Source organism: Channa argus, chromosome 4 (genome assembly GCF_033026475.1).
Source record: "Channa argus isolate prfri chromosome 4, Channa argus male v1.0, whole genome shotgun sequence".
NCBI classification, from domain to species: domain Eukaryota; kingdom Metazoa; phylum Chordata; class Actinopteri; order Anabantiformes; family Channidae; genus Channa; species Channa argus.
This window is the reverse complement of record NC_090200.1, coordinates 10,661,479-10,688,277: the sequence shown is the minus strand read 5'-3', so window position 1 is coordinate 10,688,277 and position 26,799 is coordinate 10,661,479. Positions and strand designations below refer to the sequence as shown.

Genomic DNA, 26,799 nt, shown 5'->3' with positions numbered 1-26,799 from the left:
TTTGAGTTTTTCTAAAACACTCTGTGTTTCACCTGCTGCCACAGCTTAGGCTTTGACTCTGCTGGCAGACAAATCTGTGTAAATTTTGGGTTTGGTATCAGTGAACGCTAAAGAGTGATTACAGCCTTTGAGGCCGTGCGTGTAGTTGCTGCTGTAACACACTCAGTTTATTGCAACTTTATTTATTATACACCTGGTCATTCCAATGCAATCCAATACAGCAGCTCTGCCATGAATTCTACTTTTCCAAGGTTATAATTTTTACAGTTTTTATTCTACTATGTGTTTATTTTTGAGGTCATAGTCATTAATGGCCTTGGGGGGCCTGGTGGATAAGTGCTAGAGCACTGTGTTGGGATACAGCGGGCCGTCAGGTGTGGCCCCACCCAGCCACCAAGGACCACCCTGGTGCCAGTCCCGAGCCCGGATAAAATGGGAGGGTTGTGGCAAAAAGGGCATCCGGCTTAAAAACTCATGCCAAGTCAAGGTGCAGAAAACGTTCCGCTGTGGCGACCCCCCCTTTAAGGGACAAGCTGGAAGCCGTTGATGGGCATTAATGGCCTTAACTTTCTGGATAGTTTGTGGTCAGATTTACTACATCCTTCTGTAACTGTAGTCTGGCCTGTTACCAAGAGAGAGCGATTGAAAGGCTGTTGTAGCACTAACACGTTTCCAAGCGAGATATTCAATGACATTTTCATGGGTTTGATTTTAAAAACAAGAAGAATATGCTAATATTTATAGAAAGGCCAACATCATTTGCTGAAGCACTTAATGGACACTTTGCACATGTCTGTTTTAAACATGGGAGAAAATGAAAAAAATATCTAGGAATTAAACTTTAAATGTTATTTTTTGTATTGCTTTGATCTGCTATATCTTGATCAGTAATTTTATTTTGAAATGTAAGAAAATGGTAAAGTAGTCACCATAGCTTCATACATAGAAATGTCTAATTCAGTCATGTTTGATATGCTGAAACCATTGTAATTTTATTAATATTCTGTGAATCAGCTAATTGGTATTCAGAATATTTGTTGCTTTGCTAGAGAACAAAATATTCTCACATTTGGTGTCAGTGCTTCAGCTTTTGTATAATGTGTTTTTTCCAAGGCATCGTGGGTTTTTTTCCTTCAAGAATTTATTCAGTCTGTCAATACAGAATTGATGGGCTGAGCTACATGGACGCGGTTCTACCTACTCCTGAGTCTGTGTTGTTGCAGGGAATAATTTATTAAACCTCCCAATGTGGCTGCCAAATCTAATAATAGGTCTTGTTTTAGTAAGCTCACAAGGTAGCCTGAACGTGTGTGTGTGTGTTTAACTCTCTGGACAGAGCCCATGTGTTGTGTTTGGGTTGCTGGTGAGGGTGGATGGGTTTAATGGTGGTAATGCTCACATAAAGTATCTCTCTAATTGCCTGCAGCATGCTGTGAGTGCAACAGACTCACTTTTGATTAATGTGGAAAATTGTTCACTCCTCTCTGCCAGCACTGGGCAGCAGCACAGCATCTATTTTCAGCTCTTTTCTCTTTTCATCTAAAAACTCTCGTCTAATGTGTCTCTAATAGTTTTCTCACTGTGTGTTTTCTTCTTTTGCTTTCCAAATGGATTTTCCAATACTTGAGGGAGCTGTGGTGCGGCTCAAACAAAGTTGCCATCACTTTGTTGAAAAAGTGATGGGTTTTCTGTCTGTGTGGACAATAGGGCTGCAGACTAGTAAACATCTGAGATTGTCACATTCAGAGGCCCTTTGTGTGGTTGGAAAGGAAATTTAATTGGGCCTTTTGATAAGGGACTTTACTTCTGTTTTTACTGCCTGTCGGGCTTCCAGCGTGGCACACGAGCTGGAATGGAAATGATAGAAGGATTGAGACAGATTTAGGCAGCATCAGGCCTCTCTGTACAAGCCCGTGACATCAGATCTGCTTGTTAAAATCACATCTATTGCTTGCAGATTCAGTTCAAGTTGAACACTTCCTAAACTTCTGCTCAGCCCCTGCGAGCTGACTGAAGGTTTCCAACTGTTTTAAAATGAGAAAATTGTAAGTGGGATTTTAAATTAGCACTTTGTGTAGCACTTCAAAGTAGAGCACGTGGAAATGGGCACATGCCATTGATTTTGTATTGCAGGACAGATCATTAAAGCTCATTCTGGGGCTGTGTTGTATTGTATTATCCGCAGTACATCGTGCTCGTTCCGTTTCATGAAATTATTTTCATGGGGAGACACGAATAAACGGAACAAGCCTGCTGCAACTATGAGCCAAGAGACATGATGCCAGTCCATGGACCATATTTCCTACCCTAGACTATTTCATACTCTATTGTTCTTACACTATAATTGGTTTATTTGGTTTACTTTGTGATCATGGCCTGACTTATCATATATGATTACTGACTGTTTGGATCTATATATTTTCTGCTGATGGGACTTGCAGACAGGAACATATTGTTGAATAGTCTTATGGTCATTTATACCACCACGACAAAAATATTAATAATAAATCTACCGTAGGTTGCGGTTGAGTGGGGTAAGGAAATATTTAGTTCTACTTTAACTGGTTGGATACTTCTGTGGAAAGCAAATAAAACAGAGTTAGGCTTAAGTGCACTTGTTTTCAAACTCAATTTTATTTTACGAGACCTTAAATCAATTTGGATGTAGGTTGATTGATGCCACATGTAACGCTAACTCGTCTATGCTAATGCTGATACAGATGCCAGTTGGTCTTTACTGTCAGTGGTCGTCTAACAGCTTTTATCCACAGGCCATCGGGCATTTGACGATAAATCTCTCGACTCTTGAATCTAAAGAGTGGTGGTTTGCTCAGTAATGAAGCGTGGCAGTACTGCTAATGTGACCCTTACTCTGACTTCAGGTACTCCAGGGTCAGCTCCTTTCCATTTGGAATAATATACTGTACAAATGTGCCACCTGTGAAAGGGGCAACTTGCAACTGTACAAGTTCCACTCTCGTTATTTGTATTATTTTTGGCAGAATGTGTAAATGTTTGCAGACGGTGTCATTTTTTTTGTTTGTTTCTAGTGTTTTAGCTTTGGGAAAGCTAAGAAGGTGTCTATTTAAAAGGGATAAATAATAAGTGTTGGCCTTCGGGCACATTGCTTTTGGTGTGTGGACACATTCAAGGTTTGACAGGCCTGCTGTGCTTTATTATGGTTGCCAGGCTGTGATTGGATAAACATCAGTAATTGAGTTACACTTTTCCCCGCGGTGAATGTTGCTCCAGTGGTTTGTGGACAATGACGATAAAGTTAAAGACGTACAATTAAAAATGCTTTTGAGTCGACGGTTCAGCTGAGGTGACACCTTTCTTTATTGTCATTGTTCATTGTTGCTATAGATGAGTGGAGAATACTCAGGTTTGCCTGATATGACAAAGGCAGAACGTTGAGATTGCGACTTGATGCTGGTAGTGGGTGATGGGGTGACTCAGCCAGTTCTGCTGTACTGAAAAGGGACAATGGAAGCAAGGCACCGCATAGAAAGAGCAACAGGATTAGTCACCGCTGCAAAAACATACCTTCAGTGTTTGCCGATGTAATTCGTCTGTGTTTTTTATTTGTACTTTTGTTAACCAAATGAATACACAGTGAAACCACACTTGAGGGAACCTAATCCCACTCCTCCTCTTGTCTGTGGTCAAGATCTCCCAAAGCCACAGTTCAACTATGACTCAGCTAAAACACATGGAAAATGGGGACATATTTTCATGCTATTCAGAAGAGTGAGTTGATTCTGTCATCCTTTACTGCACAGCCAAGTAAAAAAACCTGTTTCGTGGACCCCGACTTCACCTGTGATGCCTCAGCGATGGGCTATATGACAGAAATGCCAAGACCTCCTCACCTTTCTGAGAATGGACGTGCAGTAGCTCCAGCTAATTCTTCAAAAGAAAGATGAGGGGAAAGAGTAGAGACGGGAGAGGGAGAGTGCACAACTTGAGAATCTTTGTCATCAAAATCCAATCTTGCGTGTCAGTCGGGGATGACAGTTTGTTTGCTTCCATAACAAAAGATGACACAAAAAGATTGCTTCTTGACAAGAGAAAAGAGAGATTTATGAACTTTACTTTCATCTTGGTGGATTAGATTTTTCTTGCCCAGACTGAGCCCCGAAAATAAAATAATAAACAAGGAATTTATTTTATTTATTTATTTAATTTTTTTTTCCAGGGTGAAGCTGGGTGCTGCCTAGTTTGAGAGAGTGGGTAAAAACATTTTGCGTGGTGGCACAAACAAAGGCAGATGTGTAATGGTCACGTCAGTTGGGTCCACAGTTGTACACATCTTTTTACTGCTTGTCTAGACAGCTTTATAGGCTCTCTGTGCTCTAATTCCCCAAAGCAAAATGGAAAAGAACACTTGTATAGTCTGTTTCCCTTACAGCAGACAGATGAAGAAAATGGGCTCGGTAGATTTGGATAGTGTGTGTGTGTGTGTGTTTGTGTGTGTGTGTTTGTGTGTGTGAGAGAGAGAAGGAGTGTTCTGTACCTGTTCTGCTCTGTTTGGGATGTCATTTACACAGAATTTACACTCTATCTGTTTATTCTTCACATGTGAGAGAGGGACCGCCCTGCTCACTATTTCCTTTTTACACACACACACACACACACACACACACACACACACACACACACACACACACACACACACACCAGTCTGATGTAACAAACTTCAACCTCCATTAATTTAGATTTAGCAGTTAAAATAAACTTAATTTAGATAAGCACATAATTATTCCCCGCCACTTTAGCAGCATTTAAACTTCTTGTTTAATGGCTTTCTCCTGCTTATCTTCATGCATATTTATAGGAATTTCATTTGTTGGAGGAATTTCCAGTATTTTCATAGGTGTTGGTTTGACAAATGTTTTTCCAAAGCTCTCGGCATGTAGCTGCGTTAGTTAATAAGGCAAATGCTGGGACTGAGGTGGTAGCTTTGGACCAAAGCACGCGCAGTGGCTGTAGAGTTCACCATGCACCTTTTTTTTTTTTGAGTTTTGTCCTTGGCCGCAAATGTCTGTGTGCTTGCGTGTGTTTAATTTTAGCCGAGCAGATTGGTTGTTTTAGGCAGGAGGTGTGAAAAAGAAAACTCTTCCACTTAAGACCACCGTGCTCGTAAAGAGGAGCACTCTGGTTAAATTTGTCCTGACTTGCTGAATGGCCCCTTTCTTAAATGTGCATTGCTGTTGGAGAGTAAATCATAGTGACCTGAACTCACATGAACTGTTCTCATTTTCCAAACTTCACTGTGTGTGTGTGTGTGTGTGTGTGTGTGTGTGTGTGTGTGTGTGTGTGTGTGTGTGTGTGTGTGTGTTTCAATTTTGATTTAAATGTACTTATCTCGTCAATTAATCATTTGAATAAAACATAAGAAAACAATGAAAAATACAGATTCATTGACTACATGTTGATATCAATAAATGTCATATTTTGTCAACTTAAACCACAAATCTTAAAATAATCACTTATTATAAGACAGAGAAAAGCAGCGACCCTAATAATTGTTTGGTATTTTTGCTTGAAAGATGGCTGGAATAATACATCAATAATGGACTAAAGTAGACATCTAGTTGTGGCAGCTCTGATTCTGTTATGAGAATTTTTTTTTTCTTTCGTTAAAAAAGCCACTTACACTTACACTTACATATTTCTGCTCTTCATTGTTAAGGATGATCTGCTTTTCTCTATTTCAAATGCTGAAAACCTTTGTTTGGTAAGTTAGCGACAAAACACTGGGGAAAATGTGATGCCACGTTTGGCAATTTTTTTTAATGATTTATAGACAAGTAATTGATTTAGATTAGCAAATAATAGCTGTGACTGTGTGTCATAATTTTCAGTATCCGCTTCTTTCCCCAGTGTGGGTGTTCTGTGCTATATTAGCAGATTCCTGAAGGACAGATGTGTAGCAGATGTTTATTCAGAATATCTTAGCTCAGTCCTCTGTGCTGTATACTGCTGTATAGCTCAACTCTTAGGTGTAATGTACTGTAGGAAACGCTCCGTGACTGGAGCGATTCATCATTTCAGTTACACAGGAGGAGAACGTTTGGCTTTATTCAAACCTTAATGACTGTAGATTGTGCTTGCTGCGAATGGATTACACAGCCAACATCTGTAAAAGAGACTGGGACTGTAAACTCAGAGGCCGAGGAGAAGCTGATGAACTTTCCAGGTCACTTTCTAGAGCGGTGCTTCACGGTATCCTACGGTGCAATGTAGCTGCCTAAATGATACTCTGTACTCCTCTTACATCTTACAGTAAGTCAGGGAAACCTTTTGTTGTGTACGAGCTCTCGTGCAACCAAATGTTTTTTCTGTCTTAGCATGATGAGAAAATGGCCTGATGTGAAGTTGATTCACCCACTAAACATCTGTGGTGAAGTCTCAGACCAGTCGCCCCCTCTCTTCCCATCTTTACCATGGCTGGGGGGGCTCGGTTAGTCAGTGACCTGATGCCTTTTGAACTCACATGGACCTTCTGATTTCTTCTAGTCTCGATAAACATGTGGCTTAGTCAACAGCTGTTACAGGGAGATTACATCGAAAGCCTTGAGTCAGCATGTGCACACGTGTATGCAGCCAGCTGAGTGTGTGCATACACTCACTCACACACACAGGGCAGGGGCCACTCTGTCATCGGGGTTCTCTGCATGGCTTGTAATGAGGTAAAGTTGTGGCTAGACCTTCCACGGAGGGAGCATAAACTCAGTGCTCCTGCACTAGCTTGAATCCAACAAGAAGAAGCATGCTTCAGGGAATTAGGTTGATAACAATGATGAGGTCGGTTGCAACTATTGTTTATAACGTTAATTTTTTTTTCTTTTTTGCAAACTATTAAAAAACACAATCTGACAAAAACACAGCTACACTGGGTGATGTGCTTGTTTATTCCAAAATGCTTGGTGGAGAATGTGGTGTTGTGTTTTGTTTTGTTTTTTTAAGAAATGTATAAAATATTGCCCTTTGAATCATTACTTTGTACATTAATCTAGAATAAGTAAGAGCAAACTGCACATTCACAGATCTATGGGCCATTTAGGGTTTTTTATTTATTTATTTATTTATATTCTCAATGCCACATACAGTATATAGCTCAGTTAAATAAGCTAACCCAGGTTGTAGACTGATGGGTATTACTCATGAATAGAGGCCATTCATTGCTTTTTACTGTTTGTATGGGGGATTGCCGCAATTTTTTTCTAATGTGCAGTGTAGGATCACCTCTGGGTATGGCAGCCACTGCTCTTTTCCACTGATGAAAAGCTTTGATTTTAATCACAGATAGTTGTGGTCAGTACATCAAACAGTCCTGAGTCAAAGCCAGTGAAAATCTGGGCCTCTGAATCCTTTACAGATAATGTGGACAGTTTAAAATCCCCTGCGGATCACGTTTGGCTAGACATCGAGGCCTTTGTCAGAGAGGACTGTGACATTACCCCTGACCTTTCAGGGCAGGCGCAGCATCATCAAAGTGGCATACGGTACCTGCAGACTATATTTATTGCATGTTCATCTGCAAACTAAATTAGGGCTGTCTCTGTTTTGTGGACAGGAGGATTAGGACCTAATTACATCTGGGTAGAGACTGCCATATATTCAGAGAAACAGTTGTACAGTGGGAGACCAGCGCAGTGCATTAGGGAGGTGTTGAGGAGAGGGATAATCTTGTGTAATATGCCAGGTGCGTCTAGGATATTGGCAAACGCTGGCACAGCACTGTGTGCCTGCCAAGACAAGGGATCAAAACAAACCCACCCCTTTTGAATCCTATCCTTGCTCTCATTTCATCTCGAAGGCCAACGCTCGTCTGTGTCGGTCATTGTTGAGTGGATGAAAACAGAGGGAACATTTTGTCTTAAATGAAAGCTACATGCTCAAACACACACGGGCACATCACCTGAGAAATTGCTTCGGTTTATCATAGTTGTCTCTAAGGGTATCTGCTGAAGCCATGCATTGTTTCATTTGTCTAGATTTGAAAACGGCAGTCCTTGTGGTGTCGGGTGTTACAGAACATGCAGCCGCCTCGAAGCCACGTACGTAAATAAAAGGATGGATGAAGATGATTCAACCCGATATGTTTGATTTGGAAAATATGGTCATTCGCTTTCTTGTCTAAAATTAGATGAGAGAGCCTATAATTTCTTATGCGCCTGTCAAACGTATAGTTTCTGCCAACAGCTGGCCGGCTTAGACACCTACCAGCACCTCTGCAGCTCATTAATTATCTCCAATCTCTTTTGACAGAGGCGAGCAGTTTGTGTTACCACACCAGTTGCAATTTAGTGGCTGTATTGTGAGATGCTAGATACTCTAGGTTTTAAGTAAGGGGATTATTTATTTATGTATTTCTTTCTTTATTTATCTATTCAGTCTGTTTCAGATTCGTCTGCACACAAATCTAAGACATATCAATCTGAGACACCCTGAAGCATAATGATAAAAGAACTTAGCCTCAAAGATATTACTTTTCTCGCTGGTGGTTTCTGGATGCTGGGATGGGGAATCTCACTTCATGTTGTGTCAGGGTCTTCGCTATGTGCTATACAAAGGTCTCCTCTATACTATACCATTTTATTTTTATTCCCACCTTTTAACTAAGCTAAGCCAACTGTCTGCTTAATGCACTAGCACAAGCGTGTTATCAGTTCTGTCATTAAAGTCAACAAGTGAATTTCCTAGATCTTGTAGAGGGTTACTGCACATTTTACCGCCTGTCCTACTTGTCTTCCCATAAATGTTGTTGTTCGACCCTCGAGCAGTTTTCTCATCATTGTTTTCTATCCCATAAAAATGCAGGTTTTGTCGTCAGAAACGTCACCTTAAGCACTTTATGAATATTCATTTGTTCTGTTATTTCTGGCTCTAGGACTTGTCCTGTCTTAATATTCAAGTAAGCAATGAAAAGCTCTACATGCACCATCTCAAGTGCTCTCATCGCATGGAATGAGACTTGTAAGGGCCAGATAGTGGTGTTTCCCTGGTGTTGTGTGACGGTGACAAGCCCCGTGTATCATTTTTGCAGCCAAAGAGAGCAGTCTTATTCTATTCCAATGAGTGGCTTCATGTCACTGCTGGAAATGGGAAAGGAAGCAATGATAGGCGAGTTCTTTAATGAGTTAAATGAGCTTGCAGAGACATCGAGTATTGGATGAGCTGAGATTGGATCATAGCTTGAACATCTCAAAAGGAAAATAATTGTTTCAAATAGGCGTATCAAATGTTACACAGATAACTGAAATCCAATATTATGCTGTTATTTTATAGCCAAGCTAAATGTGAATTTTCTTGCAGGTTTTAATTTAAGTGTCGGGTCCACACGGAAATGCCAGGAGTTGCAAGGTATAAATCAGGTGTGTGTCTTTCAGGTGTCTAAACGCTGATTACTAATGGTCACCATCACAGAAAATCACAGGTTTTAAAAATGTGCTCAATTGTGCATGAACATGTTTTTACTTTGCCATTGTGGGTATTGATTAGTATATTGAATGGCAAAACGTGATGGGGTCTGAAGGTCACTGTATGTAGTGTTTTCATTAGCAAAGAAAGACGTTTGTGTGTTTTTTTTCCCTCAGATTCAGTATCACTACAGCTATCACATGCTAGTCCTTTAGGAAAGAAACCTGACTGCCTTGAAAGAGTTTGAATTTGCAGTGTGTTATCACAGGGCAGTGCACTTACGTCACTGTTTCTCTGCTCCATTTACCGCTAATTGATCTCCACCACGTAGAGCAGGAGGCTGATTGCAATCTGTAGTGTGTTTGTGGAGCTGCCACCAACAGCGAGCGAGATCTGTTGGACTGTAGTACAGCTGGTAGTGTTGAGTCAGCTTGTTGAGGTCACAGCACCAGTGTGGGTACCAGACCTCCATCTGGTTGCACCAAGAGAGATGACAACAGACTCTCACTCCATTTGATTCCATCTCTGCGGTTCAGATTTGGACGTGGCTTAGTTGTGGGTTAGGTTCTCCTTATTGGAAACACATTGTTTTCCAATGTCATGTGTTTCTCATTTAGTGCCATTTGTTTGGCAGATGAGGTAGAAAACCACGCAAATCTAGTGTGACGGTGAATAGCTCCTGTGTACTGACCTGGGATCAGTTTCCATCGTTCAACTTCTGATCTCCGTTGTACTTCAGCTGAATTGTTGGAGGTGTAATGGTGAAATCTAACCAGCAGATGGCAGAAAGAACACGTGCCGTCTCATTTTTACCCTGCTACAGATGCTGATGAGCTGTTGATTTGTATTTATTAAACTAATTAGGAGAGATAGAAAGGGACTGCTTTGTGAGCACTGCACATCTGACAGCTGTGTTCATTTTATTTTCATAGATGTGTCTTTGCTGTTTTGCTGTAATCGTGGTCTTCGTTTGTGACAAAAACACACAATCCTCTTTTAATGCATCTCCTGAGTAAACTCACGAGACTGCTGATGGGACCATGCAATGTGGTCAAAAGCTCCAAAGCAACATGTATGTAAGTGGAGTTTAAGCTGAGACTGTTTTGTTAAATACTGTGTTTTAAGATGAAAGATGTATTGTCAAGCTTTTTTTTGTGTGTGTGTGTATAATTTAATCGGAAATTTTTGTGCCAAACAAGCATCGCATTTGCATTTTTCTTTTTAAGGGAAGTTTTCTGTCCCTTGCTAGTTGCACAAGGAGCCTTGTTTACTGAGAACTATGGGGGTTGCCACTAATGCACAGCAGGCAACGTGTGGAGATGCATGATGTTGTAAAAATCAGTTCAGTATTTCATTCTTAAACAAAGTATCAATTTTCAGTGAGTTAAAAACTGAAAGCAAAAAAACGTGCATTCACATAGATGGACCAGTGTCCGTTTGCAGAAGTCCTGCTTTTCCAAGATGGCAAAGTAGCACCATTTCTCCAGTACTTGAAAGGATTTGTGGTGATGTGCTGCTCTGCTTTCCCTCTGCCCCTGTATGACTCATCTAAGCTATGAGCTCTGCTTCTCTTCGCTTCATTTGTATGAAGTAGATCATATAGTGCTCGCATAACAGCAGGACCGAGCCTTTCATGTTATATTTTTCAAAAGGTGGGTGTAGATATGTATTTGCCCAGCTTGGATCGATACAAGTAACGCCACACGAAACTACACAATAGATTATTGATAGAAAACACTTAGGATGGTGATTTCTCGTTGTTTAACAGCCTCCACCGGTGCGATGGACCCACTGGGAAAACCAAAACAAACTTGCCTGTTGTTCTCCCCATTAGCCTGTACCAGTTGTTGATTAAGTTTCAATAGACTCTCACCAGTTGGTTCTCTCCGCGTAGCCTCCTAATGAATGCCAGGAATGATTTGGCTGCGATTGTCTTCCCTCATCACTGCAAATGACCGCTGAGTGCTGCTGCACTGTGAAATCAATACCCTTGGACTATCAGAGTCTCAAACACTTGCAGATTGCCAATGAGAATGATTGGAGGTGTGTGTGTGTGTGTGTGTGTGTGTGTGTGTGGAAATGAGGAACGACAAAGACAACAGTGGCTGTGTGGGTTGGGGTTGGGACGTAATGATTGTATGTGTGTTTCTTTCTGCTTTTTTTACATGCACATTCCAAAATGAGGCATTCTCATACAGTACAAATGGCAGAAATTTCTTCTTCCAACAAGGCGATGGCTAAAATCAATGTCGGCTTGCAGTCTGTGGCTAATCAAAGTGAGTAGTTGGGCCACCGTTGCACTGTGCAGCTTTCTTCCTTATTGTTTTTAAGGCCGTTTAATTGGCTAGAGCTGATTTATGATAGAGAAGAATATAAAGAATAACTGTTTGTTCTTTTTTTTTGTCAGTGTAAAATTCTGTTTTGCTTTGTGGTAGATAAAATTCAACAGGCCAGTAGCGGATGAGGATCTCAGCTGAGAATAAGCGTTATTTCTCAGCCTCATTCGGTGCATGATATTGAGCGATTCTATAATTTGCTATTCTCTTTGTCTTGAGTCAGCTGCCTGTGGACAGAGAACTCGCTGTGCCTCTCGAGGTAGAGGCAGCGTGATTCATCATTTTGGTAGCACACTCGTAGACTTTTTATTCCACTTTCACCCTCTGTGCTTTAGGGAGCTACGTTGTTTCAAAGATATTTCCATCTTATCAATGTGTGTGTTTGTACACAACAAAAGGCCATAAATCAGACCCGCATTTGCACTCTGCATAATGTATCTGGTGTTTGGATGAGGAAATGTGGGTGATCTTATGAATAATACAAGCTGCTCGGTCTTTCGATGCCAGTGCTGATAATAATAAAGCAGGCTTCTATCGGTGTGGGCCAACCAGGAGAGCCAGAAAGCCTGGTACATTAGCTGTGGATGCCTGGTGATAAATCAGGCATTTGCAGAGAGGATTGCTTGGCACGGGGAGCTCCCTCCGGAGACTTCCCGGAGCTGTGCCATACGGTGAGGCAAGACATTCAGAATGCCCTCCTTACCCGGTACCACAGGTCTCCGGGGTAGCTTTTAATCGCCACAAATGGGTGGTGATAACAACTGGCTGTATTTCACATTCTGTCCGATAGTTACGGCCTCCTGTAGCTTTTACGACTAGGAGATGTCAGGTTCCTGGCATAATTGGCTCTTCTATGGGGATTTTATGAGTCTGTTTAGTCTGTGAGGAGTACTTGTCTCTGAGATGTGATGCTCTCGTAAGGGCCCAATGGATTTGCTGCTTGATATACTTTCAGCTTGTGTCTATGTGGGTGGTGGGGGTCTAATGATCAGAAACTGTATTTCCCACTGATTGATCTGCTTAGGGCCAAAGGCTGTGGTGGTTGGCGTTATAGGAGCCCAAATCTGACCATCTTCATTCACACGCAGAGACTGGGGCACAATAGAGCGTGAGACTCGCCACTGTCACTAAGTTGATGGATGGCTGCTGTCTGGGCCAATCCAGGGCTATTTTTCATACATTTCCATACAGCAGTAGCGGGTGGGGGAAGGGTTTGCCTTATTGCCTTAGAGTGAATCATCCGGGTAGATTGAAGTTTAAGCAACCTCTTTTCATGTTTTTTAAACCAGACAGGCTTGTTGTTTGTTCTCGCGACACATGTTTCTGTCACAATGCAAAGCTCCTGCAACCCACAGCGACGCACTCGCACATCCCTTAGTGTTTAGTGTGTTTTTGGGGCTTAATTTACAGCATTTAATCAGCGCAGACCTGCTGCAGATGGAAACATCAACAGATGAGAAACCATTAAACATAATCTACTTGTGTGGAGGAAACTTTCAACCTAATGGTCCATGAAAGAGTTAGCTTTGTCTTCTGATTTATGCTTCTCCTTTCATGTTCAAGTATGATGAGTGATAAGAGGCCGTGTGCTCACTGGGCCTCATTTACCAACTGTTCCTTCCTCAAACAGACTTACAGTTTTTACATAGACTCTGAAATTCAGCAGCATTGTTTTTTTTTTTTTTTTTTTGTCTTTGGGGGGGGTTAAATCACAATACACACTAAACAAGTGTGTTGATATGTTTGTGTAAAAGGGTCTCCAGTCCGGGCTATATGTCGAAGTGTCCCCCAAAAGTCCTTTCCCAGCAGTGGGGGTCCAAGCCCGGTAGAAACTGGGGAGGGTTGCGTCAGGAAGGGCATCCGGCCTTAAAACTGTGCCAAATCAACATGCGGACAATGATCCACTGTGGCGACACTGAACTCACGGGATAAAGCTGGGAGGACAACAAAATAGGTTTGTGTTTTTTAAAAAAAAAAAAAAGAAAAAAAAACTTGGTTTTGTTTGATTCTGCAGTTGCATGGTTTATAAGTCCTCCATTGCAATAATAAATGAACATTAATAATAATATTTCCATTGTCTTACAAAATTGAATTAACACCATATACTAACACTTCAATTCTAATTGTACACCACCACACAAATACAGGTTCACTGAACAATTTAGAACGTGTGTGTGTGTTTTATATTCACTGCTAACGCTACTAAATCTGAGACATGCTGTCCCCTTCCTGGATCAGAGCCTCCACTTCAGGACTACCCACGTCCAGTGCTGCACCGTCTCTAGATTTCCTGAGGGTAATTTTCGTCTTCTTCAACTTTCCTTTTCAGGCGATGTGTGAGTGTCCCTGCAGTGTCATGCCCTTTTTATGGGCACTGTGCTAAATATGAAAAAACTAGAACGCATTTTCATCTTAAGGGGACAACGGGATTCAGGGGTACCAGTACAGGTACTTGATTATGAACAGGTCATGAAACATTGAAATTTACCAAATTTCAAATTATTGGTTAATGATTGGTGAGTGGGGCTGGATGAATCTCAGAAGTAAACCAAGTTATTGTCTCATGTGTCCTATAATCTTGTTTTTTCAACTGTCCGTAAGAATATTCTGGCTCAGGCAGCAGTGGAAGGTGTAGCCAGATCCTTTACTAAAAATAGCAGTACTGCTTTCAATCTTTCATTAAAAATAGAAGGACTAAAGGACAAATTACTCTCATGTTTAACAAAACACTGTAAACATAAAAGAACCGTTTCTTACTTTTTAAGAGATAAAACTTCTCCCATTCTTGTGTAATATGGAATTTCAGCCGCTCAACATTTTGGGGCCTTCTTTGTTAGATTATTTTTTTTCCCGCCTCATAATGCTCTAAATGTTATCAGTGGGTGACAGGTCTGGACTGCAGACAGGCCTGTAGTCGCTGCATTCTGTGTTCATTTACATTTTGCACAGCGTCTCAACTTTTGTGGAAATGGGGGTTTGTAATACTGTTAGATAATTGGCTTAAAAGTACATCACAGTGAAGAAATGCGCCGTTAGAAGTCCTCCATTCAGAGTAGTATCTTCTGCAGAGATACTGGAAGTACTGAATACGTGGTGTTGAGTGTTTGCACTGGAAAAACTGAAGCTCGCAACTAAATTAAGTAATTAAACTGTGGGAAGCCCCATCTATGTAACAAAGGATGAATGCAGAGATGAGCTTACACTTTTTCCCCAGTTCAGGGTCTGCATTTGGTGAAGTGTTGGTCTAAACCCATAAACGTGCAGTACTTAGTTTGATTGAGGGTATTGAGGTACTATGTCACCTTAAAGGCAACATTTTTACATTTAAAATGGAATTTCATCTATTCCACGTAGTGATATTGATGTACCACACATTTATCCTTAGATTTTCATTGATTGTATATATGTACATACGGAGCAGGTTGTTGGTTAAATAAGTGTTGTTGTCCTCTTTTAAGTGTTGTTGTTGTTGTGTTTTTTGCTTCTGCGAGTCAAAACAAACCTCTGCATTCACTCTAATCTCCAGCCTGGTAGTGCTTTGGTAACCACACAGTCCCAGAGCACCACATTAATTATTTATCATGATAAATATCCATGTTGGAAGCAAGGATGTGTGTCTGTCTGTCTGTGTAGGTGTGTGGGGGTGTGTGTTTGGACGTGACAGCATGTTCTTGGCTTGTCAACTGCGTACACTGGAGACTGTGGCTGATGCAGCAGAGCAGACAACTGAAAGACAGCACATTGTTCTACAGGTAGGGGTGTGTGTGTGTGTGTGTGTTTGCCACAATAACTGTAAAAATGAGCTGCAGCGTTCCAGCAGCAGTCATCCTATTGTCTTTTCATTTCCTCATCCTCATTCCCTGCATGACGCCATCAAATTGATACACTCCCTTGTGCTTTGTAACATGCAGTTGTCTGTCAGTGACATGTGCATCTAAAACGTGTGTGTGTGTTTAGGGGGGGAGGGCACATGCTGTGCTGTGGAACCCCTGCACCTGTTTCATGTGTCTTAACATGTTCATCATTTGACAAAGCCTTACAAGCCCCCATGGCCCAAACACACACACACACACACACACACACACACACACACACACACACACACACACACACACACACACACACACACACACACACACACACACACACACACACACCTTGATAAATAATTAAGACAGCACCAATATAGATAAAAGGTCAGTGTATCTGAAGCAGTGTCTCACCCACAGCCTTTATATTGAACATGCTCAGATGAACCCTCAGGCATTTGACCCCCCCCCCCACACACACACACACACACACACACACACACACGCGCACGTACACATACACATACACATACAGTTTTGCAAACTGACAGAAGGCAAATTATTGGGCTATATAGCCATAACATAAGTAACCATGTAGCCATGACATAAGTAAATACATACATTCAGCAGTGGGGAGGGAAAGTGCTACTAAAAGCTCTAGTTAGTTTTGGGTTTTTATTTGTCCAGAATTTTAGACTTCTCCTCCATCTTTGCGCCCAATGCTGTGCAGATTAATAAAAAAATTGGCACTCACAGCATTAAAGTAGCAACATAGCCTCCTGGTCACTTCGGTTAATCCAAAAACTTAACTGCCAGTTGTTTTCACTGGAACTACTTTCTATAGAGGAAATATTCACCACAAAAACTGTTGACAGTGCCTTCCTTGGATTCTCCAGAGTGACTGGGGCATCAATATTTTTTTATTTTTTTAGAAAACAATGTGGTGTTGTTCGACGCAAATACACAAAAAATCCATTTAATGCCCATTAAACTCAGTTGGAGTTGGATCCTTCAAAATGTGGACTAATTAAACCAAATCAATCTGCATAGATGTCTGGAAGACTGTAATTTAGCTGAACCCTTTTAACTCCAACATTTTTATTAAACCAAAATGCTTTTTCCCAAACTCCCATACCATAAAATGCATAATTAGGATAACGATAAATACAGAGCTGCTGTGCTGAGGCAGCAAACATTTCAAAGGAAATATAAGTGTGTTTGCATATCTAGTTGTAGCATGTCGTCAGAGTGTAATTGAGGATGCTGCTATCATGGCAGTCAGAGCACTGAGAGCCATTAACAGGCCAGTCTTTTTATGACATTCTGTATTATGAATGCCTTGTGCGAGCAGTTTCATCAGAGGCCATAAACATTGGCCCAGTCAGCAAACTCCACTCATTAGGAGACATTTAAATGTAATTATTTATTGATGCCTCTTATGATCTATTGTCCTGGCTGCACCGGTGTGGGCTTTTATTCTTCGTGTCACGAGGCCTGGTCGCTGAGATTTCCCGGGTTAACCGCTGTCTTAACTGTTGCAAAGTTAATTATTGTGTCTATTTGCTAATCTCAGAGAGGGCGAAGAGGGTGGAATTTTCTAGGAAAGAAAAATTGAGGACAAAACAAGCTTTGACGGAGAAACTTTCCACTCAGTAACTGCGTCACGTTCATGCTCATGTTTTGGTGAATGTTTGAGTTTAAGTTCGGATTGTACATGTAAATGTTTCATAGAAATCCCCAAAGGGTTTAAGAAATCAACACATTTGACTTGTGCAACTACGTTTATAATAAATACATAATTTCATGAGCCATGTAAAGTTTTATTGACCATTATATGAGACTTTGACAGAGTGTCTGTGAAACTCTCCTGTTTGACATTTGCTACAGCCTGGATGATAAAGCTGTTGAACCGACACATTTTATGAAAGACATTTTTGCTCACTTAAGGTTTTATTAGACTACAGGAAGCCAAATACTGGCTCACAGTGCCACACAGGGCCCTGGACTGGAGCTGAGGAAAAGTCATTACAAGTTCAAGAGCTATCAAGGGGATAAATTAGACCACTTCCTGAGGACGAGGAGGAGGAGAAGAGCTCACATTCCCATAGAAACATCACACTTGCTGTCATGCCAAACCATACCCTTGATATTTCAGCTGGCTGGGGCACTATGTGTAGACTGAGACATTTTTGCTAGAAGTGACATGTCTGCAGATCGCTCAGGGAGATTTCATATTTATGGGTATATTGTATCTAATGAAATGCGTTCGGTGTCATATGAATGTTTTACCTCTGACTGTCAAAACTGTAGTCAAATAATCAGCAGAGCCAAAACGAAAAGAAATGTCTAAGAGTCCACAGCCATGCTGCACTGATGCTTCGAAATGATGTTAATATTTAGCAGGAATCCTGTTCGCCTTTTTAGTTTACGGTGTTGGCACATCTATATCCACCAGAGTAAAAGCCATTAGAGTCCCAAATACTCGAGAGTTGTTCTCCGGGAACCGTGAATGTTTATACAAGATTTAATTGCGATCCACCGCTAGCCGTGCTGCTAGCAGACAGTATGTAAACATCACATGAATACAAAATATACAAGGACAAAAATGAAATATTGCATCTTTGTGAGTGTAGATTTCCTCCCATGCTTTCATACATGGCTAATTCTAGTCGTGGTACTGCAGTTGTGGCCTATTTCCATTCTTGCTTGCAGAAGTCTGCTGCTGTTCCGAGTCTCTTGGGAAGCTTTAGATCACCAGAGACCCGTTCGATCTGCTGGGATATGCGCGGGCAGTTTTTCATTGCCACTTCTTACAATGTGCAGCGTCTTCAAATTTATGTCCACAACATGCTATGACTGGGAAATCAAGCAAAGGCAGTAAAAAATGATGGCGGGATGATAGAATCCCATTGTGTGGTTTGTGGTGGATGGTGAAATATTTCTGATAAATGATGCCTTGGTCTTTCACTATGAGTGTGCTAAGGTCCTATTGCTCCTCAAGAGGATTTGGACACAAACTCCTCATGCTCACATCTTTTGTACTTACACCATACTAGTCACCAAAATAAGTCGAGTCTATATATCGAGTCTCTTTCAGCTCGGTTTTGCTGTGCTGTCACTGTCAAGGTTAAATAAGCAATCAAATCAATCAAAAAGCTATCTAGCTATCAAAACGGGAGGAAAATGCACTCAACCTGGTTGGAGACCAACAGTTTTTCAAAGGGGTCCATGTACTCGAGCTTTATATTACACAAACAATTTCTTATCTGACATTAAGCATGAATAGATGTGGGGTTGGGGCTCTTGTCGAGGACCAGAGGGGGTCTAACTGATTATTGGCGGATCCAGAGAGATTGGCCTGCCTCAGCAGATAAAAAAGGGTTGGCAGCACAGAGACGGGCTTCATACATCAGACACAGAGATGGCACGTCATCCACTTTTACACAGCACTGCAGGCTGACGGATGGCTGTGCCGCTGACATGAAGACATCTGAGGGAGTGTCATTACCAACGTCCCACTGTAGCCAACTGGGGGGGGGGGGCAGTGGCTAATCAAAATCAATGGAACAGGTAGTTGAGAGCCACTGGGCAGACAGGCACTGAAGTTAACCTTGATATGTGACGAGGTTACTCTAAAGTTTTATAGCTGGGATTGTTGGTGTCGATGCAAGCAAAACAATTTTTGCTTGCGAAAATGCTCAGACCTTCTCCCTACACTGCTACTGAATCAAGTCTGTGGATTATTGATGCACTCTGCGGGCTTAACTGCACGGAAGCCAAATAATGAAAAATAAAATGGATGCTATGTTAGAATTCCTTTTTAATTATACAATCAGTGGCAGTGTGTGTCCATTTACCATCTGGAGTGTGTGGATCATTACCTTACTATGCTAGGTTTTGTCATAAGTCTGAATAGTGATGAAGCCGAGCAAACTTCCTCACGTGGGATTTTCTCAATGCTCTGCCTAATAGAGATGGATATGTTTTTAATGAGTGGCACCGTTTGGTCGCTGGCTCAAGTGATAATATGCAGAGAGAAGGGAGAACATGCAGCGCTAATAAGGATGCGGTGGCCAAAGGTTACCGTTAAAGCTCATATTTGTATTTCATTTGATTTCTGCGGCTGAGTCAGGGAGCACTTTTTCTTCTTTTTAATGGGGGTGGCAGTAATTGCGAGTCTAATGGAGGTTCACTCTACCCGCTAGTTAGCTCAGCGGCAATGGCTTGCTGCTCATTTATAGAGCTAAGGGAGGGCAGGGGTGTTCGTACTTAGAAAGCCATGACATTAGGAGCTAATTTTACTGTACGGTGTTTGACAGAGAGCTAAACCTTCGTGGTATTGACAGAGCTGGAGCCCCAGGAGGATGGCTTCTCCTTATTTAGAGGCATGCACACAGCTTCATTCAAGGATTAAAAGATAAACATAATTAATCCTCTTTGGTTTGATAAATTGCAATATTATTGTTGATAGCGCCGCACCCAAGCCAGAGCCTTCCTCTGATTAATGTAACGACACACAATAGGTGTGTGTCTGTTTGTTTTTGACCTGCAGAGAAATGGTGGAGCCACAACACACGGCTGTGCTCTGACCGATGAACCAGAACGTTGGGTATGTCGCAGGGCCTCATGTACCAAAAGAGATATGGGAGTGTGACGGCTGCAGATCATTAGGATCCCACAGCTCAGAGAATAGCCTTCAGTCAAACATTTATCTCTGGACGTAGGCACCACAGCTGAAAAGTCTTTGTTCGCCCTTAGTAACACTGATGGAAGTCATTCCTTTTTCCATGTCCTCTGAAATCAATGTAAAGAATGGTTCTGTCAGCCACTCTTCATCTCCTTCCTTGGTAGAAAAAGAGAGAAAAGGACAACTCCGTTTCACCTAGCCATCTTTAAAATGGTCCAGTTTTCCTTAAAGACAGTCCACCTTAGCCTCATTATAGACAAGGATGTCCTGCCACTTTGTCTCTGAGGCACCAAACCTTCCTCCTATTTTTTTTTCCCTCCACAAACTATTCCTCAATCAGTCCTTTTATCAGGGGTCTGGGTCTAAACCTAAGCTGGAGAACAGATGGAGCTTGGTCATTATTCCACAGGACCTTGTTGCCTTCAACAGCAGCGACACAAGGAAATGTTACATTTAATTTAAGACCGGATCATAATATTTTGATGTCTTTGAAAATAAATCTTGCCCACAGTCATATCATTGGCTCGCCCTTTATGTTTATGGATGGGAGGCCATGTTGTGAAGGTCTATAGCAGAAACACTGTCGCTTGGAGTTATTAGATGTAAGAGACTGTAAATAACAAGTGCATTGTGCTCTGGGGGTACATAGGAAATATGCATGAATTATTTATTTTGAATAGTCCTTTAAAATAGGTGAGTTTTGAATGACAAAAATCAACACAATAGTAAAACCAACAAGTAGAGTAATGAATATGTCAATGTAAAGCTACTATAAAATGCTCAGACCACATAACACTTTGAGATGCATGCAACAGCAGTAACTGATGCTGTTTTAAAATCTCTGTATTTATAAAGAGGCAAAGTGCACGGTCTAAAAAGTGTTCCCTCAGGACAGAGACACACCAAGGCAACGACAAAGAACTAGTGATGGCAAAGACCAACTGCGTCGACTTTTTGTCTGGGCCAACAAGTGGCGTTTGAACACGCTGTAAAGACTACAGCCACCTCCCAGATAGCGCCTGCGTTCGGAACTGCAAAGACACAAGCTGGAAACGAAGCAGTGTTGGTGCCATTTTTACGCCACTCTTGCTCTACATAGACAGTTTATCACTCTTTGGAATTAACGATTTGACTCAGCAAATGTTAGACACTGTACTAGTGGTGCTAATACCGCGGCCTGTTCTTTTGCACTGAGCAGGCTCTCAGAGTAGTTCTGTCACCGACACCGTCACCGAGTCAGCACGATGAAGCGAGTGAAAAGGTGCAGACGCCGGTTGTATTAGGGTCAATATTGCAGGATGCACTGCAATGACCACGGCGACGATACTTACCGACAGCCGACCATAGCTGTCAGCTTGTTATTCAGCTGTAATTTTTGTGTAAACTTATGTCACCTAGCCCCACTTTTTTACGAATATTCTTTTTTGCCACTTGCTATTGTGTGTAAAGCCAGTACATAAAATAACTTGGGTGACTCAGTTGAGATGAGTATTTGGTGCATTTTATTTCATATTTTCAATGTCCTGGCTGGCTGGTAGTGGGTGTAGCTCATCAATTACTCCAGAGGCCAACGTTAAGTGCTTGTGTGTTCAGTGGTGTTGAAGGTCAACTACTGTTACAAGCTACTGTTGGAATAAGAGACAGTCTGCACCCGTTTGTCTGCTGGGATGTTTTCCAAGAACTGTTAAGTTTGTTTCCAACTGGGGCAAAACACAAACAACAAAACTTGAACAACATCTTTGGACACCATTTGGCCTGGCTCCTCATGGAGCCTGTGTTTGAGCAAACACAGACACAGACACACACACACACACACACACACACACACACACACACACAAAAGAGTACAAGTACAGACTAGATATTCAGAAAGACAATATTTCAAGTCATTGTCTCCACAGTCTAACATCCTGAAGTTCTCATACCAAATGTTGTAACACGTTTTATATCTGATAAATTGTTGAATCTTAAGGAAAAAGTGTTGGGAGAAATGTTTGCAACTAAATTAAAAAAAAACATTTGAGTTGGAACACATCAGTTTTTTGTTTTGGTTTTTTTAAAGCTAGCATTAGAGCCAGGATTCTGACAGAGGCCTGGTGAAAATATGGATTCTAGAAATTTCTGATACGAATTGAAGTGCTGGAATGTTATGAAGTATAAATTTTCCCGGTGAAGTAAAACACAATAACTGTATCCACTGGGACTCTGTTTTCATCTGTGCAGCAGAGCCTGGTCAGTGTTATTTTCTAGTCCAGATGACAAACTATCAGTGTGTCTGATAGCTGTGGAGAATATGACAAAAGAGATTAAAAGTTTTTTTATTGACATTTTCTCCAATAATAATATCTAAACAATCTATGTAGAATTGTATAATCTGCATCCCTGGTCCACCTGGCTGTTATTAATTTAATTTCAAATTTCATTTTCAGAAGAGGGTAGGCTGGGCTGGAAGGTGGGTATCATTAGTTATAAATTAGATTGCTGTGAGTTGCCATGGAGGAGACCTATCTGTGGGGTTACCAGGCAGGGGAGGCAGTGTGTGTGCTGTCGGGTGGGAGGAGTGGGTGGATGAGCGGGAAGGTTAGAAGATATGGAGTTGATTACTTTGGGTTGCCATGGCGGAGGAGACGAATACGGCAATAACCAGCTGGTTTTCCTTGGCTGCAGCACTCTATGGATGGCAGGGTGATGAGGATCTTAAAACGAGGGTTAGATTGGTTTCATTTCAAACAGTGCGAAGCTATCAGCTAGTTAACAAGCAAGCTTTTTGTCTTGTTTTGGTTTTCCACTTTGATTTTCAATTGGCCCCCTAGTCAGATGCATATTTGCACAATAATTTATCTGGCTAAATGAGATTCTCTCCCAGTCTCTCATTTTCTCCTTTTTTGATTACCTCTCTACTTTACCCCCCCTCGAATACTTATAATTTCTCACTGTTTTCCCCCATGCCTTTTCCCTCTGCCTCTTCATGTTTACCTGTGGTGCTGTTCTCGCTGATTGTCTCTCCCAGCAGTTGATGATAGTGTTGATTGGCTGGAGGTTGTCTCTGGGGTGGGGTCAGGAGGGCTTGGCACCGAGCTGTCCCATCTTACTTTGTCACAGCAGCCTGCAATCAAACAAGCAGGATGAGACGGTTCCTGTGTAGCTGCTCACTACTGTTAGACACACGCACGCACACACGCGCATACACACCCACACAACCACAGCCTTTTATTACTGCGGTGCTTGAACACAGAGAAAAGTGGGATTTGAGGTGAAAAAGGGAGAAGAAAGAGTGAAAAGAGTCATACACGGTGAGAAGCAAGAAAAGAAATCACAAATGAGCACTTTAATAGCATATGATGGGGCCGAATGAGTCCTGTCTGACAATGCCAAACAGAATAGTTTAAATATGAAATGGCGTGTGTGTGTGTGTGTGTGTGTGTGTGTGTGTGTGTAGTTCAGACGTATGAAATATTTGCCCGTCTTTTGAATAATATCCTTCCACATTGATGTCCACCGTGATAAAAGCTGCCAGGCTCAACAAAATACACCTGATAGCGTCTCGTGTAATTAAGCGATATGACTGACAATGTATATAATATTACTGATGCCATCAAAAGCTAAGGCTTCATTTCCCCGATGTGGGGAGGAAAGAGAAGCCATCCGTTTGATTTCCTCTCCCTTCTTCTGATTGACTGCAATCCCCTCACAGAAGAAAAAGGGAGAGATGGAGCTCTTTATTATCCATCAGCCTAGGGAGCGCATTAACATAAAAAAAAACCCCCAGCAACATGGGGTTATCTTCCAGAGCTTAGTTAATTGAAGTTAATCAGAGGCAGTGTTTCCGCATGTCGCAGTTGTTGCCAGGGTGGATTGGTCTTTGTTGCCTTCGAACACCTTTAAGGTTCTTAATTAACCATCCTGACAGTCTGACGTAGGATCGTTCTTCTAGATGGGTTTTGACAGTTAATTACAGTCTGAGGGCGGGAAGTGTCTGGGGGGTGGTGATGCTACACTGGCACCAACCTGATCTGATAATACATCTTCAAAAGAATGATAATTCTGTAGCAGGAATGTTTGTTCTCTCCCGTCTTTGATAAACTAAAGGGAAGTCTTGGGAGAACTGGGGAATCTGGGTGTGTACACAGAATGTGCTGCAGCAACTCGATTTTTGTGCCTTTTTGTCCCTTTAGGAAATTCCGATTTAGACTTCTGCCACATAAGAACAAGTGGATGGTTCATTCCAACCTGTGACCTCAAATAGGTTGAACCCAACTAGTTTTAGTGATGTGCCGAATTTAAGCCAGATCGGTTGCTTGTGACATTCAGTGTGAGGAAGGACACCACACCTGCTTATGTTAACAATTTACGATTGGATTTATGCAGCTACTGAAATTATGATCTGCTGTCCTGCAATGCGACCTCGTCAAAGGAATGATTTCTCTCATTGCAGCTGTCAAAAGTTCACAGCAGCTCCTCTGCCATCATTCAGCGTTCCCAGTGGAATTTCCTGTTTTTTACGGAGTATCCTGAGGTCAATTCCACATGGAAAGTCAGAAATCTTCACTGCATACCCGAATGTATGTATTAAAGGAAAAGTTTATCTGTTTATATCAGAAACGCTAGAAGGTGTTTCTCTTCTTTTTCAGATTTTCTGGCACAATTTCATACACTTAAAGACAGGAAGTATAGAGAAGGGTTTTCAAATGATGGTCACAGGTTTTCAAACCAGGTGAAAGACTAGCCTCAATATGGATTATAAACACTTAAGCATTTACATATATCCTCTCATATTAAACGATCCTCTGTGCAGCTTGGTTACAAATTTGAAACTTTTTCAAACTCTTTCTTGCAAGAGCGCAGACTTGCTGTATATTTGGAATCATGTACATGTATATTCGGACCCCAGTGGCAGGTTTCTTTTTTTTTTTTTTTTTTAATAAAACAGAGTATGTCTCTGACCTGAATATGTTGCTGCTCTGGGACTTCAACTGAGTTAAGAATCCTTTACTAACCCTCTCATACAGTTTATTCAGCACATGTTGTTAAAAACTGCGTTGTATGCTTAATAAACCACAACCGCTGTGTTTTATTACTGCGTGGTGAATCTGCAGGTCAGCAAATAGACCTAATGGTGCAAAAAAATCAACGTAAAACAGGGACCATATGCAGTGATGCAGTGTCCTGTGTCTCGATGTTTATGAGCCCTGAGCTGAGGATACAGTAAATCACTGCTTATAATCAGGACCATTGCCATTGGTTGTGTATAAGATGAGTAACATTCCTCATATCGTTTGATTCAACCCCCCCCCCCCCCCCCCACTCTCTCTCTCTCTCTCACACACACACACACACACACACACACACACACACACACACACACACACACACACACACACACACACACACACACACAGTCAGTGGTGACCTTGCCACATCACCCCAGCTCCAGGTGGAAGTGATAGATACTCTCTCCATGACAGCAGGGTCTTTTTGTATAAGAAAAGCCATATTGATTCATGACCCAATAAATACACACGAGAGTTTTTTGCCTCAGCTCCTCCCCCTCTATTTGGGTGCCTGCTCTCCCTTATCCTTTTTTTTTCTTTTCTTTTTGTCCACTCAGTTAGGAAAAACAGCACCAAAGTTCTTGTCCTTATCAGCAGATCAGCACTGTGCCAGGCTTGACGGCAGAAACCATAGAGCATCAGTGGGAGGTGCCGCGTCAGCCACTGGTGCTAGGGGCCTTATCGTGGCGTGTTTCATCAGTGGCTGCCAATCAGGCAGCTCTCAGGCCACCTGCAGAAAGAATGGCCTCAGTCTTGTGTTGCTGAGATAATCAGACAACAAGGCCTCCTCCAACCTGAAGGCCCCCTCTGCTGTGGATTAAATATCGATCATAACAATCTTGAAAATGGAGTTATTATTTTCTCCGTGTGTCATTACAGAGGCCTCTGCTACCTTTTCTGCGTGGTAGATGGCCACTTGTGTCAAATTTATATTAGTGTCATAAGTCACAATGAAAGGAAAAATAGCTGTTTTACCTGCAGGCTGCCTTCTTTTTATATTACACTCTCATTGATTTTGAACTCTAGAGTAGGTTATTTATTTACCGTGTGTAATTCATGACAAAACTATAAATGTGCATACAAATTGCAGTCATTTATAGCCTCATCAGTCTCCACTATTCTCACCTTATGGCTAAGAACCATGTCGGTGCAGTTTTGAAGCTCACACTACGGTCCTTTTAACTTTCTTTATTTTCCTGTACTGATAACAGTAATTGAGTTGGTGTAGATAAAAATGCACCTCAAACAGAGGCCTTGAGTTAGTTTAATATACATGGTTTGGTTCGACCTGCCTCTTTTTGAATAATCTCCACATGTCTTACGTCCTGCCTCAATGTGAACTAAACTCTAATCCACCAAAACCGTGAAACATTAAAAATATCCATCATATGAAAAAATAAAATGTCTTTTTGCATAAACTGCCCAAAATGGGATTTGATTTTCATCAAGCCACAAACTAGAAAAAGCTTCTTGGAAAAGCTGGTCAT

General features: G+C 41.6%; 1 protein-coding gene across 1 annotated transcript in view; it reads left to right on the top strand.

Moving 5' to 3' along the window:
* Nucleotides 1-26,799, top strand: part of LOC137125203 (PDZ domain-containing RING finger protein 4-like) — a 124,254-nt gene that overhangs the window by 1,150 nt on the left and 96,305 nt on the right. The window lies entirely within an intron of this gene.